Genomic DNA, 17,502 nt, shown 5'->3' on the forward strand with positions numbered 1-17,502 from the left:
TGCTGAGATTACAGGTGTGAGCCACTGCGCCTGGCCAGAGTTCCACTTTTCATCCAGGCTGGAGTGTAGTGGTGCAATCACAGCTCATTGCAGCCTCAACCTCCTGGGCACAAGTCATCTTCCCACCTCAGCCCCACCAGGCAGCTGGGACTACAGGTGCACACTACCACGCCTGGCTATATTTTTGTTTTTGTTTTTTGGTAGAGATGGGGTTTTGCCACGTTGCCCAAGCTTGTCCTGAACTCCTGAGCTCAAGCGATCTGCTGGCTTTGGCCTCCCAAAGTGCTGGGATTACAGGTGTGCACCACCATGCCTGGCCAGGAATCTATGTTCACGTTAACTCAGAACATTCTACATCTTTTCAGTGTAAAGATTATAATGCTCTTCATATGCCTATTTCTGACATTCCTAATAACCTTGGAAATTCCATAATGTCCCTTTCTCCAGATAAGTGTGTGCCCTCCATGCGTTTGCTCATGGAGGTCATTTCTCTAAGATTTTCTCCATTTGGAGCTGAAATAACAGTCATATACATTGGCACCTTCAAAAGCATTTGCAAATATTTTTGTTTTTGTTTTTTTTTTGCTTTAAATACTTTCTCAGTAGATAAAACAAGCACACAATTCAGAAATATAAGCAAAGAAGGCTTCCTTTTCACTCCTATCCCACCAGCCACGCAGCTCCCCATCCCAGAAGGGGCCATTGTTACCCTTTCTTGTGGGCTTTTTGAACTATAACAAGCCAAACAATTCCTTGGAAAAAGTTTCAATCAAACTCTATCAGTCAATCATTATGGATGATAAGAAAAAGAACAGAAGGACCCTATGTTTCTTTGCATCTACTGCTTGCTGTTAAGAAACATAAGTTCAAATCAATAGCTGGCTCCAGGGTTCATTAATGTTATCTATTTGATTCTCCTTTACAAGTCTGGACAAGGGATCTATATTTAAGTAACTGAGGGGTGGGAACAGAATAGATAAGAAATTGTCTCTGCCTGAAATTCAGGGTCCTTTCCTCACTTTTGAATGCAAAGAGAGCTAAAAACTAAAATATAGATAATTATTACTCTTAGGGAGAAAGAAACCTTAACACTAATGCCAAAAATTGTCCCAGAGATGGGTTTTGACATGTGGAAAGATGGGCATACTGTCTCCCCAGATTTGCCCCTTGATAGCTAATCCTTTCTCTTTTGCCTCCTTATCAGCATGGCCATTAAAAAAAAAAAAAAAAAAAAAAAAAAATTTGCCTGGTGTGGTGGCTCATGCCTGTAATCCCAGCACTTTAGGAGGCCAAGGCAGGCAGATCACCTGAAGTCAGGAGAGTAGCCTGACCAACATGGAGAAACCCCATCTCTAACAAAAATACAAAATTAGCTGGGTGTGGTGGAGCATGCCTATAATCCCAGCTACTTGGGAGGCTGAGGCAGGAGAATCGCTTGAATCCGGGAGGCGGAGGTTGCGGTGAGCCTAAATCGCGCCATTGCACTCTAGCCTGGGCGACAAGAGCAAAACTCTGTCTCAAAAAAACAAAACAAAACAAAAATCAGAGGAGCATCATTATTCCAATACCAAGGAGAAATAGCTCCCTTTAGCCAAACCTTTCAGCTCATGACATAAAAAAGGAAAAATATCCAATTTAACAAACCCATATATTGTTCATCTGTTAGACAATCATTTTTAAAGCACTTGCAATTAGCCACTCAACGCGCTAGGAATAGAGATGAATAAGACATGGTTCTTCCCCTTCAACAGTCCATTTCTTCCAGGTTGGAATACACATAGCCAGCCAGCCCTCAGTCAGTAGGGTTTAGACATTTGTTTTTGCCTGCCCAGCCTCCTCTTGGAGCCGCCTCTGCCACAATTGATGGAAGAGAGAAAGTCGCTTTTCCAGCAGAGCAGAGTATACATGACTCAGTTTGACTAGCTAAGAATATTTCATCTATGTAAGATAATGACCAGTAGAGTTGGACATGTCCCCTAAACAGGGCTGACACTGACACTGAAAACAAGAGTTGGGACCTGCCATCACATGAAGCAAGCAAAGAGAACAATCCCTATTGATATTGTTTAAGGTCCTCGATGCAGCTGTGCCTGAAGAACAGCACTTCCCTACGCCAGCCTTTTCCAATATATATAAACAAACACATTATCGTTTCTGCCTAAGTTCATGTCACTCACAACCAAAAGTCTTGACAGACCCACTGGGCAGTGGGACACAGAAGAGAAAGTAAATAATTAAGAGGGAAGATAGGGTATTTTTTTTTTTTCGAGACGGAGTCTTGCTGTCGCCCAGGATGGAATGCAATGGCACGATCTCGGCTCACTGGAAGCTCCGCCTCCCTGGTTCACGCCATTCTCCTGCCTCAGCCTCCTGAGTAGCTGAGCATACAGGCGCCTGCCACCATGCCTGGCTAATTTTTTATATTTTTAGTAGAGATGGGGTTTCACCGTGTTAGCCAGGATGGTCTCGATCTCCTGACCTCTTGATCCACCCACCTTGGCCTCCCAAAGTGCTGGGATTACAGGCGTGAGCCACCATGCCGACCAAGATAGGGTATTTATGCAAAATAGTTACACTTGTGAACTGGGTCTAGTAAAAAGAATAGGAGTTTGTAAGATGAAAGTTACTCTAAAAAATGCTTTGGCTCTGATTTCATCAAGTGAAAAAACAAAAAACACTATATGAAAAGAGTTAAACAACCTAAATTATAAATAATTCAGAGAAAGCTCAATGACCTATTAATAATAGAATTAACATTTTCAAGTGTTTTATTTACAACTGAAAGTAACTAGGTGTGGGTACAATGTCTCACACCCATAATCCCAGCATGTTAGGGGGCCGGGTTTGAGACCAGACTGAGCAACACAGCAAGACCTATGCAGAAACGGGTGTGGACCTGTAGTCCTAGATACAGGGGGCTGAGGTGGGAGGATCATTTGAGCCCAGGAGTTCAAGGCTGCAGTGAGCAATGATCGTGCCACTGCGCTCCAGACTGGGTGACAGACTAAGGTCCTGCCTTTAAAATAAATAGAGAGTAACTAGCTTTTTGGTAAGCACATGCCACCTGATGAACTACATGTAAACGTTCCACCATTATTATTTTTGAGAAAGGGTCTCACTCTGTATTACCCAGGCTGGACTGCAGTGGTATGATCACAGCTCACTGCAGCCTCAATTCTCCGGGCTCAAGCAATCCTTCTGCCTCAGCCTCGAAAGTAGATGAGACTAGAGGTAGACGCCACCACATTCAGCTAATTAAAAAAAAAATTTAATAGGGGTCCTCCCTATGCTGCCCAGGCTGGTCTCCAACTCTTGAGCTCAAGTGATCTTCTTACCTCGACTCCGTGAAGTGCTGGGATTACAGGTATGGGCCACTGTGCCCAGCCAACATTCAATTTTGGAGACTAACACTGTTGAGTGAACAAGATACTCATTCCTATTAGCCCTTGCAAATTATACCCACATCTACTGATTAGGGCCCAAACATTAAAGTTGTACTAATCCAGGCCCAAATCCTATTCATGTGCTTTCTTACAAAGCAAGAGTCAGACAGCTGGAATGAAAATCTGAGATTCATCTAGGCCCTAGGCTACAGATAAAGTAAAACCATACGCATAATATATGTATCTGTGCAGAAACTTTTCAGTTTAAGTCCCATCTTCTTTTGGTTTTGTTGGTTGTGCTTTTGAGGTCTTAGTCATGAATTCTTTGCCTAGATCAATGTCCACGAGAGTTTTCCCTAGGTTTCCCTAGTTTCAGGTCTCACTTTGAGTCTTTTTTCTATCTTGAGCTGATTTCTGTATACGGTGACAGATAAGGGTCTAGTTTCATTCTTCTGCATCATGGTAATCCAATTTTCCTAGCAACATTGACTGAATAAGGTATCCTTGTACATTATTTGGGTGATGGATACACTGAAAGCCCAGATTTCTTTTTTTTTTTTTGAGACAGTTTTACTCTTGTTGCCCAGGCTGGAGTGCAATGGCGTGATCTTGGCTCACTGCAACATCCGCCTCCCAGGTTCAAGCAATTCTGCCTCAGCCTCCTGAGTAGCTGAGATTACAGGTATGTGCCACCACACCCGGCGAATATTTGTATTTTGAGTAGAGACGGGGTTTTGCTATCTTGGCCAGGCTGGTCTTGAACTCCTGACCGCAAGTGATCTGCCCACCTTGGCCTCCCAAAGTGCTGGGATTAGAGGCATGAACCACCACACCCAGCCCTAAAAGCCCAGATTTCACCACTGAACAATATGTCTATGTAACAAAACTGCACTTGTATCCCTTAAATTAATACACATAAAAATTTTTAATTAAAAAAAATCTGATCCTCTCTCTCTTCCAAGTATCAAAAGTAAAAACATTTACTCCATGTACCAAGAGGTACAGAGAACCTGGCTCAAGAGGAAAAAATATTTGTAAGCTCACTGTATAGTGGAAGGATGATGACATAACATCGGTAACTGTGAACTTTAAGCAAAGAGGTAATTAACTGACCAACAATCACAATCATTTATGAAACAACTGCTCTGCCAAAAGCCCTGGATCTAGTCAGAGGCTGTACTCAGCTTCTTCTGGGTCAGGCAGACAGATAATCACCCAACAGATGACAGTCCTAGTTTAGCAGGCTCAAGGTAAGGTCTGCAGGATCTGACACACCAAGAATCAGTGGAACTTGTCTATGGTAGTTCTGCAGAGCTACCACATCAAGGATGGCACCGTATAGTCTGTATTTTTAGGGGAAGAAAAAAAGCAGAAAAGCATTTACTAGTATCATCTGAAAGTAAAACAAAACAAAGACAAAACAAACAAAACGATAAACCTGTTTTAGATAAGCAAAAGACAACCCAGCCGAACACCTCTGAACAGGCACAGATGAGCCAGAAGAAAAAGCTAGCCTCCAAGTCCAAACTTGTCCAGATCACATTTTAAACTATTTCAAGTGCGGATCTAGTATGTCATAGTGTGTCCTACTTTCCTTCAACTGCAGGTATAACTTTGCTACTTTACAATGTTCGGGAACCCAAACCTGAACATATCCCAAAGTGATGATTAATGTATCAGTTACACTAGTGAATGCAAAACTTTCATTTCCACTAGGAAAAGAATCTCTAATATTTCACTGAGAGCTACACAAGGATCGTTACTTCTTCCTGGTTAACACCTAAACATAAGCTGCACTTAGCCTAAACCAGTGATTTTCAAATCTCATTTATTTTTTTGAGATGGAGTCTCCCTCTGTTACCTAGGCTGCAGTGCAGTGGTGTGATCTCAGCTCACTGCAACCTCTGCCTCCCAGGTTCCAGCGATTCTCCCACCTCAGTCTTTCGAGCAGCTGGGATTACAGGCACGTGCCACCAGACTGGCCTAATTTTTTTATATTTTTAGTAGAGATGGGGTTTCGGCATGTTGGCCAGGCTGGTCTCGAACTCCTGACCTCAAGTGATCTGCCTGCCTCGGCCTCCCAAAGCGCTGGGATTACAGGTGTGAGCCACTGCACCTAGCTTCAAACTTTTTTTTAAAAGCTGTGAAATCCTTGTTTCCAAAGGAATCTTAGGTGAAATATAAAAAAGATAAAAACTAGCAGTGCTCAGGTTGAAAGAGAGAAAAAAAGGTTCCCTGCCACCAGTACCTCCAGGAAATAGTCACTAATCTAAACTAAGCCTGTGATGCAAATTTATGCAAAAGTGGCAGGTTACCGAAATGTAGAATCTGGGCCTAGTGGGCAATCAAACCAAAGCATGAAGTTTGATGGCTACAGAAGAATTCTGACAGTTTACTGAAAATCTTCACCAAATAACATTAGTCTGATCAAAGTATGAAGTGATAGGGAATCCACAGTAAACCTACAGGATCAGAAAATAAAAGTTTACAGTGTGATTTTTTTAAAAAACATTTCTACCCTAAAGTTGTAAAGAAAAACACAGTCTCTCTGGGATTATCTTTTACCTGGGGTTGGGAGAAGAGAAGAGTGTGGAATCAAGGGCTAGAAATGATGCTATCACTAGTGAAGAAAACGGCAGCTGTCAGGATGGGCACCATGGCTCATGTCTGTAAACCCAGCACTTTGGGAGGCCAAGGCAGGCAATCACTAGAGGCCAGGAGTTGGCGACCAGCCTGGCCAACATGGTGAAACCCCATCTCTACTAAAAATACAATAAAATTAGTTGTGCATGGTGGCACATACCTGTAATCCTAGCTATTTGGGAGGCTGAGGCCTGAGAATCGTTTGAATCTGGGAGGTGGGGGTTGCAGTGAGCAGAGATCACGCCATTGCATTCCAGCCTGGGCAACAGAGTGAGACTCTGTCAAAAAAAAAAAAAAAAAAAGGTAGCTGTATTTTCTAAGTTAATAAAAATGAGGAAGACAATCAGGCTACTATGATATAAACAATTTCATTTTTTGATAACATCAACCCAAGTTACTATGTAAGAATTTCAGACCCTTGATACTTAAATTACTCCAACTGATGCTGATGCAAGAATTTTTACATATATCTTATAACCCCCACTGGGGTTTAAGAGGAAGACTTTTGAAGTTTCTTTAAACCAATGATCTAACTAAAAAATGTCAAGTTACGCTGGCAATTTTCTAAGAGGGACAAGCATTTGATTCTCATGAACAGAATCAAAGCATCAGTTAACCGCTACCTGTGACGACACTTCTATTTAAAGAACAGATTTTGTTATGTCTCTGTGGAAACATTCAGTACCTGTTAAGATAAAAACTAATCAGAAAGAAAACATCAATCCTGGGAAAACAAAACAGAAGGGTGTGTGTCTAACCTAACGGTCTGCAACTGGGCCTACAGCGGAAAGCTGGAGGAGGTGAAGGAGAGGATTCTGGCTAATAAATCCCTGGCTATGAGAACTGACCAGGACACAAGTGCACTGCATTGGGCAGGCTCAACCAGACATACATTAAATTGCTGAATTTTTGTTTCAACTTGGAGTGCCAGTAAATGATAAATACTATGCAATGTTGGTCTCTTCTATAGACTGCTGTTTGTGCTGGCCAGAATAAGACTGTAAAAGCCCTTCTGGAAAAGGTGCTCAAGTGAATGCTGTCAATCAAAATGGCTCTACTCCCCTACATCATGCAGTTTCCAAAAACAGGCATGAGATTGCCGTCATGTTACTAGAAGGTGAGGCTAATCCAGATGGTAAGGATCATTATGAGGCTACAGCAAAGTACCGGGCCACAGCCAAGGGTAACTTGAAGATGATTCATATCCTTCTGTATTACAAAGCATCCACAAACATCCAAGACACTGAGGGTAACACCCCTCCACACTTAGCCTGTGATAAGAGTGAAGAAGCAAAACTGCTGGTGTCCCAAGAAGCAATATTTACATAGAGAATAAAGAAGAAAAGAAACCTCACAAGTGGCCAAAGGTGGCCTGGGTTTAATACTCAAGAGAATGGTAGAAGATTAAACAGCTTGGATTTCTTCTTACTTTATATGTTGTGATGCTGTCCCTAGTGTGCTGGAAAATAACGTACTTGGGCACAAGACATCATCTGCAAATGTTTTCTCACCTTCAAAGTCTTATAAACATGTTGACTATTGTTCCTGTTGAGGTTCTTGTTCTAAACTTACAGCTTGCTTTCCGGGCACTGAATAACTATTGACATTGTTCTACTGTTGTCATATATTCTTGTATACTGAATTTCGGCTAATTCTGAGTAAGTGATTCCGTGGCTGTTGTGAATCTTCAGTACCCCCCGAGCATGCACCTTGTATCAGTCTCTGAAACAGATTAGCTCCAATAGCAACAGGCTAGTTCTTCTGCTAGATGGTTCTAGATGGACTCCCTCCGTGATGTTCCTCCATACAGTTAAACATCCTAACTTTTTTTTCAAGCTCACTCAGGCCTATGCCAAATATTATTTTTCCCCAACCATGAGATTTTATTTTTGTGACAGGAGGAATATTTACATATTTTAGTGGACCACATTTTAAGTTGGGGGTTGTGCTCTAAAGTAATGAAAAACAACTCATGTACACGTGTATTTTTTTTTTGATAAGCTTTCCCAAGATAAAATGTATGGTTTTTAAAAAAGAAAGTTTTAAAGTACCTATATCAAGTCATTTTATATTGAAAAAAAGTCAAGCTTGTTAAAATGATATGTAACAAAATATATTGATGTGTGTTTCAGAAACTAAAAAATAAAATGTTGAAAGAAAAAACCATCATTCTTGTATTTACACATTGTCTTTCCTTCCTACCTTTCCCTCAGCAACATATTTAATACCTGTCTATATCACTCATTGAATCAAAAACTGTGGTCACAGTAAAACCCTATTTCTTCTTATAGCAAATAAGCCTTTACTGTTTCTATTTTAGGATTTGCATCTGAACTAGTGAACATACTTTATTTACATGTGCCATTAAGCCCTACATTTAAATCAAACCAGTTGCAAAAAGGTTTATATATTTGCAATTTAAAAAAATTAATTTTTTTTTTTTTTTTTTTGAGACGGAGTCTTGCTCTGTTGCCCAGGCTGGAGTGCAGTGGCTGGATCTCAGCTCACTGCAAGCTCCGCCTCCTGGGTTTAAGCCATTCTCCTGCCTCAGCCTCCCAAGTAGCTGGGACTACAGGCGCCGCCACCTCGCCCGGCTAGTATTTTGTACTTTTTAGTAGAGACGGGGTTTCACCGCGTTAGCCAGGATGGTCTCGATCTCCTGACCTCGTGATCCGCCCCGTCTTGGCCTCCCAAAGTGCTGGGATTACAGGCTTGAGCCACCGCGCCCAGCCTAAAAAATTAATCTTATACAGCTTTGCTTTAAGATTGAGAGCCTACAGCCAGTCTGGAAATAATCACCCCACTCAATCTTTTTCTAAAATACACAGCCCTGAACAGAGGTAGCTGATTTCCATTCTCCTATAAGCTTGGGCAAAAGAGCCTCCAGATGCCGGAAACTCTTCATAGAAAGGCAGCTCTGATGCCTCCTCCTTTTCCTCTCCTCCCTCCCCCATCCATAAAACACATAATTCTGACTATCCAGGGCAGAATGATCTTCTGGATTAGCAGATAAAACTGTGCGGCAAGAGAGAGGTAAGAAAATAAAGTTTAGTCTCCTCTTTCCTTAAGCTTACTGGAAAATGTACAGTAGTACTGAGGCTGAAAAGGGGGGTGAGGGAGTTAGAGAACCAGGAAGATTAGAAAGAAAACTACTTTGCAAATGACGACACTTATGTACTGAAAGCTAAATTTGAACAATGAACATCAATTATATTGCCTAGGATAATCGTATTATAATACTCTTAATAAAGATAAGCGGTTTCTGTATTCCTCTATTTTTACTAGCTTCACTGGACTTTTACTATTTTCCCAGTTTGATAATAAAAGATAACCAAATACAAAACTGCCTCCAAAAATAAACACTGATTTTCTTCAAGTTTTTAACTGTTCTCAATTATTCTTTGTAATTTTTATAACCATTTCTTTAGTGTAAATTTATGCAAGGCGAAAGATGACATTTTATCTAAATACAGCATTCTATACAAAAATGTTTAGTCAAAGTAATATTTTTTGTCACTTTCCATCAACATGTGTGAATCCTTTCTACAAAAAAAACATGCTCTAAAAGATTGTTGCCTGATCACCTCAAGTGAGAGGGGGCACAAAATCCCACCAGGCAGCTCATTCCACACCGGACAGCTTTACAATGTTGTGTAACCTGCCCATAGCTCTCAGTTAGGCTATAAATTCCCCAGTCACATGACAGCCGTTCAAAACTTTAAGACACGCCCCTCTTCTCCCAGTGAACCAGGATCAGTTCTTCTCACCATTCCTTCCGTGATCTCACAGGCCACTCTCCAAAGTTATGCTCCAGCTTGTCAGTCTCCCCAGTTCCCTGAATAAACTGTTATTCGGATGTGACATATTCAGGAGATGTCAATTGATACAACACTACCCTAATTCTGGACATTATTTTTCAATTAATGCCCCTGAAAAGTGCATTTGTGTCAGTGGCATCCATTTCATACATATGACATAAAAAATATTTTTAAAAATATGCAGTGCCTTTTCAGAGTTAGCTTGTTCAGCTGGTGAGGAAAAAGATAGTTTGGACTGAATCTGAATCACAATCACCAGTCTTCAGTGTCTCCTCAACTGCAGGAACACAAACATTCTGTTTCTGAAATGAGGGTTGGAAAAACAAAACCAGAAACGAAAAAACAAATGTCCAGTACAGGCCTTAGGAAAGTCAAAAGACTGAGACTCATCTTCCAAATCACATCAGGAGAATTTCCTGAGCCCAGGAGGCAGAGGTTGCAGTGAGCCGAGATTGTGCCACTGCACTCCAGCCTGGACTCCATCTTTCAACTGAAATCTGTTATGAAAAAGCAGCACTCTGAATCACTGAACCCAGGGGTTGCCTAATCTAAACTCTTCTCATCTTACAAATTAGCAGCTGAGGTGAAGCAACTGCTTGCCCATGAGCGAGCTGGGTCTCAAGGCCACCCTCCATACCTAAGATGCAGCACTCCTCTCATTACCCATGCAGACTGAACTCTATCTCTGACATTCACTAAAAACAAACAGCAGCATATTCCCTACATACATCTGAAAGTGCCAGAACTTCAATACCCAAGGTTGAAATGGTCTTCAAAAATTAAAAGGCTCAGCCAAACCAGCTGAAGCAATAATACGGAGATTAAGAATCTGTACACATCTCAAGTCAGTCAGATGGTTCTATCACATCCAGAGAAGAAAGAATTCAGCTCTGAGGACACTTGTCTTAAATCACTCTTACCATCACCATGGAGGTCAAGAGTCACTAGATAGTCACATCTGAATAATCTGATTCTATCAAAATCATAAGGGCAATATCTTGTAAAATGAAAACCACAACCTTGATATCCTTAAATAACAGGCTAGCTTTTCAAAAAACAGATGTATCCTATGTCTCCCCTTTATTATTTTCCCATTGTTAATCCTCTAAGCATGTTCTTCTGAAAGTCCCTTGGGAAACTAGAGGCTTCCTTTTTTGAAAGGAGGGAGTTGATAGGAGGCTTGTCTGTTCTCAACTACCTCCAGGCTCCAGTCAAACTGGGAGAACAGTTAAAAGTCCAAAAAGTTACATAAGCAACTGGGAAGCGGGAACACAGGACCACACATAAACTTGTATATCAACGTTCTCAGCAGCATTATTCATAATACCCCCAAAATAGGAACAACTCAAAACAATTGATAAATGAAACGTGTTTATATCCACATAATGGGATATGATTCAGCCACGAAAAGGAATAAAGTACTGATACATGTTCCAACATGAACCTTGAAAACATTATACTAAGTGAATAAAATCAACCACAAAAGGCCAAATATTGTATGATTCCACTCATGAGGTACTTAGAATAAACAAATTCATAGGAATAGAAAAGTAAAATGGTGGTTGCCAGGGGCTAGGTAAAGGAAGAAACGGAGTTATTAACAGGTATAGAGTTTCAGTTCTGCAAGATTAAAAAAGGCTAAAATGGTAAAGTTTATGTATACTTTACAACAATTAAAAGTAAACACATTCTTTTTTTTTTTTTAAGTGGTTACTGGGAAATTTAAGGCAGCAGTGTTGATTACGGAAGCAGACAAAGTCTGCTTATAATTTCAACAGCAGCGTAGTCTGGGTTCAAAATCAGGGGCATTTCTCACTGATGGGTCTCTTTACCAAAATGTGACTATCAGGCATTTGTTAATACTCCCCAGTAAAGGACAGATCCTCTAGAACAAACCGTGGATGTAACACAGCATTTTGAAGGTCTATACAAATTTCCAGACCATTTTTAACACTATAATCATTTAATACGAGTAGTAATACATTAATGGAACCTAGGCGGCTCCAAAACCTTTAAGTACTTAAAGAAAAAAAAAATGGTAGAGAGTTCATGTTATTGGCAAATCTGCTCCACTCCAAGAGGCCAGGGACAGTGTATCATATTACTTTTGGCAATGAAGGCCCTGATTCACCCTGGCTTAACTAATAGATTTAATACAGCTGGGGTTCCTTCAGTGAGACATTCAACTACTTTGTTTCGCAGACTTGAGCGTGTGGCAGTAGAAAAAAGATCTTCAGAGAATTCCCACATGTTAAATTTTCAAATCACCTTAAGTTTCCACTACAAAAGCAGAAGTGCAAGAGAAGAGGTCCTGGGAAAAATGAAATGGAAAGCTTTTGAAAGGTAACAGAATGATGAAAAATCTAATTTTAGCACTTTAAGGAAGTTTGTTTTCTCTCATGCTGGTGTAGTTCATTAATAGCAAATCAATAATCTAACTGTAAACAGCCTGGCTCATCACATTACCTACCAATTATACAAAAATTATAATCACACTGTGATTTAAAAGTTTTATTTATTTTATTTTATTTTTTTTTTTGAGACGGAGTCTCGCTCTGTCGCCCAGGCTGGAGTGCAGTGGCGCGATCTCAGCTCACTGCAAGCTCCGCCTCCCGGGTTCACGCCATTCTCCTGCCTCAGCCTCCCGAGCAGCTGGGACTACAGGCGCCCACAACCGCGCCGAGCTAATTTTTTGTATTTTTAGTAGAGACGGGGTTTCACCGTGGTCTCGATCTCCTGACCTTGTGATCTGCCCACCTCGGCCGCCCAAAGTGCTGGGATTACAGGCGTGAGCCACCGCGCCCAGCAAGTTTTATTTATTTTAAAAGCTCATCACAGGTGATCTCAAAGATTTAGTAAAATACAACCTGAAATAGTTAGCAGATACGGCCGGCATTTATGTCTATAAATTATTATCATTACATATTATCTTTTAGCACATTCATTTTCCTAACCTCAATTGATGGACTAAACAGAACCCTTAAAATATGCAGCAGGACAAGGGTGCCATCTCACAGGTGTGGCTCCCAGCTCCCAGCACTTTGGAAGGCTGAGGTGGGAGGACTGCTTGAGCCCAGGATTTCAAGACCAGCCTGGGTAAATATAGTGAAACCTCTACTTAAAAACAAATATATATATATATATATATATATAACCAGGTGTGGTGGTGCAGGCCTATAGTCCCAGCTACTTGGGAGGCTGAGGCGGGAGGATGGTTAGAGCTGCAGTGAGCTATGATGGTGCCACTATATTTCAGCCTGGGTTACAAAGGGAGACCCTGGGACTTTGGTTTTTTTCCCTGCTGTATCTCTAACATCTATGTCAGTGGCTAGAACAAAGCAGGCACTCAATAAATGCAGACTGAATGAATGAATCCCTGCCTAGAAAAGGCTTACAGACATGACATCCAATAAATATTTGCAGTAAAAGAGGCGATGTATCAGATGTGTCCCAAACTAAATCCTAAGAGGCTTCATGTTTAGTTCACTCTCAGCAGGAAGGGTGGCAACAGCTGCTGAGTTGGGGCCACTAACTTAGGTGGAGAATCTGCATTTACTGCAAAAAGCTTCTGGCGCAGTTCCAGAGGCCGGAAAGCAAGGTGATCTAGGAACTCCTTGCTCAACTCCACTGAGTCAGAATGGTTGCTATGTCAAACTTCTGAGTAACAAGGAACGACATGACTGGACAGGCAGGGTGAGGATAGGATGGGGACCCTGAACGTGAAGCTGGTCTGCTGCCATGTCTGGGAGGCACCGAGGAGATGCTGCAGATATCAAAGTACAGAAGGGACATGATTCTAATGGCACTTTAAGAGGATTAATCTGGGCCGGGCGTGGTGGCTCATGCCTGAAATCCCAGCACTTTGGGAGGCCAAGATGGGCGGATCACCAAGTCAGGAGCTCGAGACCAGCCTGGCCAATATGGTGAAACCCCGTCTCTACTAAAAATACAAAAATCAGTCGGGTGTGGTAGTGCATGCCTATAGTCCCAGCTACTTGGGATGCTGAGGCAGAAAAATTGCTTCAATCTGGGAGGCGGAGGTTGCAGTCACTGCACTCCAGCTGGACAACAGAGCCAGACACCATTTCCAAAAAAAAAAAAAAAAAAAAAAAAAAAAGGCATGAATCTGGTTGTATTCAGCAGATTCCATTAAGAAAGGTCCAGAGGGCCAGGCGTGGTGGCTCACACCTGTAATCCCAGCACTTTGGGAGGCCTGACCAACATGGTGAAACCCATCTCTACTAAAAATACAAAAAATTAGCTGGGTGTGGTGGCCAGTGCCTGTAATCCCAGCTACTCAGGAGGCTGAGGCAGGAGAATTTCCTAAGCCCAGGAGGCAGAGGTTGCAGTGAGCCGAGATTGTGCCACTGCACTCCAGCCTGGACTCCATCTTTAAAAAAAAAAAAGCCCGAAGGAAGTCAATTAGGTAAGAGTACATACCAGCCCTACCCAACCCTCAGAATCACCTGAGGGAGCTTATACCCATGCCGCATCTTCTCAATCTGAGAGGTCTGAGAAACCATCACTGCCTTAGGTATGAGATAATAGGATACTGGGGTGATAGTAAAAGGAGGAGAAAAGAAAAAGTTCACAGGTGAAGCTTATAGCCTTAAGTCAAAATTTGTGCCAATAATACTATTTTCATGGACAAAAATTTACTGATCAGCCATATGTAAAAAAATTTACACCTTATAACTTCAAACCTCCTTAACAAGAGATAGGATGACATAGCACAGTAAAGCTTTTATTCGTTATGAAATAAAGATAGGATGCAGTGGTCCACCCTACAGTTGGACAGATCTGTATTTAAATCCTTGCTCTGCCACTTACTAGCTTTGTGATCCTAAACATGTTATTTAACCTCTAGAGGTCTGTTTTCTTATGGTATAAGCAGAAGGACACTGTCTAATTGTTTTAATGTCAGAAGGATTAAATGAGATGATGCAAGTTAATGCTTAAGGCAGTTACCATTATTACCTTAAACCAGATGAGATACTAAAATAATCACTTTGAAAATTCTGAGTTCACACCAGGGCATAACCTCTCCAAAAAGCTCAAACTATTATGACTGAGAATCAGATGTGGTTGCCATAACAACATCTGTTCTTGTACACATTACAATGTGCTACATGCACAGTAGTGTTTTTATATAATATTTTACATCTGTGTGAGCCATTCATACTCAGGTTAGCGTATTCCTAACTTTACAAGCTCAGTGACACTTAAAATATTTATGCAACAGAACATCTGCAACTATCTTAAACAAACCCAGGTGACTTACAGTTATGTAGAAACATAAAGCTGTCATCTCGATTTTGCATATCTTATGTTTTAAAAAATATGTGGAGTCACTGGTCTTTTAGGAAGATTTGCAGACTACAAGACTGGTGCCCACAACCGGAAAACTGCTACTGTGTTGCTGCTTATCCTGATGCTTTCCGTATTCAGATTTCAGGCAAGAATTCTAGCAGTGACCACCAGAATTTCCAGCACACCAGTAGAACCAGTTGTTTTCAGGTGGAACTCCTCTAAGAGTTTAAGATATGTATACAAATAGAGGGAAGATGATGCCTGAGGGACAAGGCGACAACTGGGCAGTCAGAGGTGACCCTTCATCAATTTAAGAGTTCACCTAAAATTGTATTTGAAAGCTGGGGAAGATGCCTCAGTACTTAAACAAGAAAAACAGACTGAGGATCCTTTATAATATACCGATCTAGATTTAGGAAGAGTGTGAGGTGAGGACCACTTCTCAGTTTACTTCACTCTAAACAGGTATTGCAGCAAGGCAGGGACACAGCACAGAGTGATTCTAGCACTCCACTGCCTACATAAGAACTCCACAGGGATACAGTCACTTGCTGTCACTGTAAGCGGACAACTTGGCTTAAGATCAATGTAAAAAAGGGAAATAATTCACAAGCAGCCCTTAAGGAGTGTTTTAGGGGAAGACTCTCAAACTGCATTTTTCCTCTGCCCTCACACCACACAGAAGTCGTGAAGTCGTCTTCTGTGACCAAACGTGTGGGTTTTTTTCCCAAGCAGCGGACACCAGCTGAGTGTCCTAATTTGGTTCTGACACTGTCTACCTGGATATAGTGTCATATTCCACAAGTTGGGGGCTCAGTCTAACCCCAAGACTGCTCTCTCCTTCTTCAGACACCAATTAGAAGTCTGCGCCTCCAGAACTTTTGACTGATGCTTCAAGCTGGGGTTCCCAAGACCCCCTCCTTGAGTTCTATTAATTTGCTACAGCATCTCATAAAACTTGGGGAAATACTTATGTTTACCGGTTTATTATAAAAAAATACAGATAAAGAAATGCATAGGGGCACTGGGCTTCCGTGCCCTCTCTGGGGGCGCTACCCTCCAGGTGTGTTCAACTATCTGGAAGCTCTCTGACCCCAGTTCTGTTTTTGTTTTTCTAGATGGAATCTCACTCTGTCCCCCAGGCTGGAGTGCAGTGGCACAATCCCAGTTCACTGCAACCTCTGCCTCCTGGGTTCAAGCAATTCTCCTGCTTCAGACTCCCAAGTAGCTGGGATTATAGGCCCCCACCACTACACCCAGCTAATTTTTTTTATTTTTATTTTTAGTAGAGATGGGGTTTCACCATGATGGCCAGGCTGGTCTCAAACTCCTGAACTCACAATTTGCCCGCCTTTGGCCTCCCAAAGTGCTGGGATTACAGGCGTGAGCCACCGTGCCTGGCCTCTCCTGGGTTTTTATAAAAGCTTCATAATGTAGTCATCTCTTCTTACCTCCCTTCCTTGGGGTATAGGGCAACACCCTCTCTCTAGGGAGGGTCTCAAGACTTACAATCAGAAAGCTGGGTAAAGATTAGAGTCTTGCCTTGGGGCAGGTGTAAAGCGAGAGCAGAAGGTCAGAGATTATTTTCTGAGACCTAACGCACCCTATAACACAACATGGTAATGGGGTTATGGGTGGGGAAGCCAGGAACCGTGGTGGACGAAAACCAGTATGTATCACACCACCACGAGAGGACACATAGATACGTCCATTTATAAATTATTTCAGAAGCATGCCAAGTCTATCTAAATGACATAAAATGCATGCCTAGTCTTTCTATCTAAACGACATAAAATGTTATTTTAATCCCCTAATAATACATTTTTTACGCTCTACCAAAACTATTCAGAAATAATTTCCCACAATAGGAAATATATTTCTTTCACCATTCTTGAGTAACTATTTATTTAAACTATGTTCTCAAGTTTTTCTAAGCCATCTCCCAGGATCAAGGCTTCACCAAAGGCAGCTTTTCAAAAGCATTCTTGTACCAGGTTTTGCCACTTGATGGCTCACTTTTTTACAACTTCCCCAGAGAAGTTTTATTTGCATTTTTCTTGTTGCTGTTTTTATTTTTACTTTTTTTGAGACGGAGTCTCACTCTGTCGCCCAGGCTGGAGTGCAGTGGTGCCATCTCGGCTCACTGCAACCTCCGCCTCCTGGGTTCAAGCGATTCTCCTGCCTCAGCCTCCCGAGTAGCTGATACTACATGTGCGTGCCACCACACCAGGATAATTTTTGTATTTTTAGTAGAGACGGGGTTTCAGCATGTTGGCCAGGCTGGTCTCGAACTCCTGACCTCAGGTGACCCGCCAGCCTTGGCCTCCCAAAGTGCTGGGATTACAGGT

General features: G+C 41.8%; 1 protein-coding gene and 1 pseudogene across 8 annotated transcripts in view; one reads left to right on the top strand and one right to left on the bottom strand.

Annotated features, from left to right (window-relative positions):
* ADNP (activity dependent neuroprotector homeobox) overlaps positions 1–17,502 on the bottom strand; it is a 43,366-nt gene that overhangs the window by 18,218 nt on the left and 7,646 nt on the right. The gene's annotated exons all lie outside the window — the stretch shown is intronic.
* On the top strand, positions 1,720–7,511 carry LOC107131058 (uncharacterized; annotated as a pseudogene).

The sequence above is a fragment of the Macaca fascicularis genome, chromosome 10 (assembly GCF_037993035.2).
Source record: "Macaca fascicularis isolate 582-1 chromosome 10, T2T-MFA8v1.1".
In the NCBI taxonomy this organism is placed as follows: domain Eukaryota; kingdom Metazoa; phylum Chordata; class Mammalia; order Primates; family Cercopithecidae; genus Macaca; species Macaca fascicularis.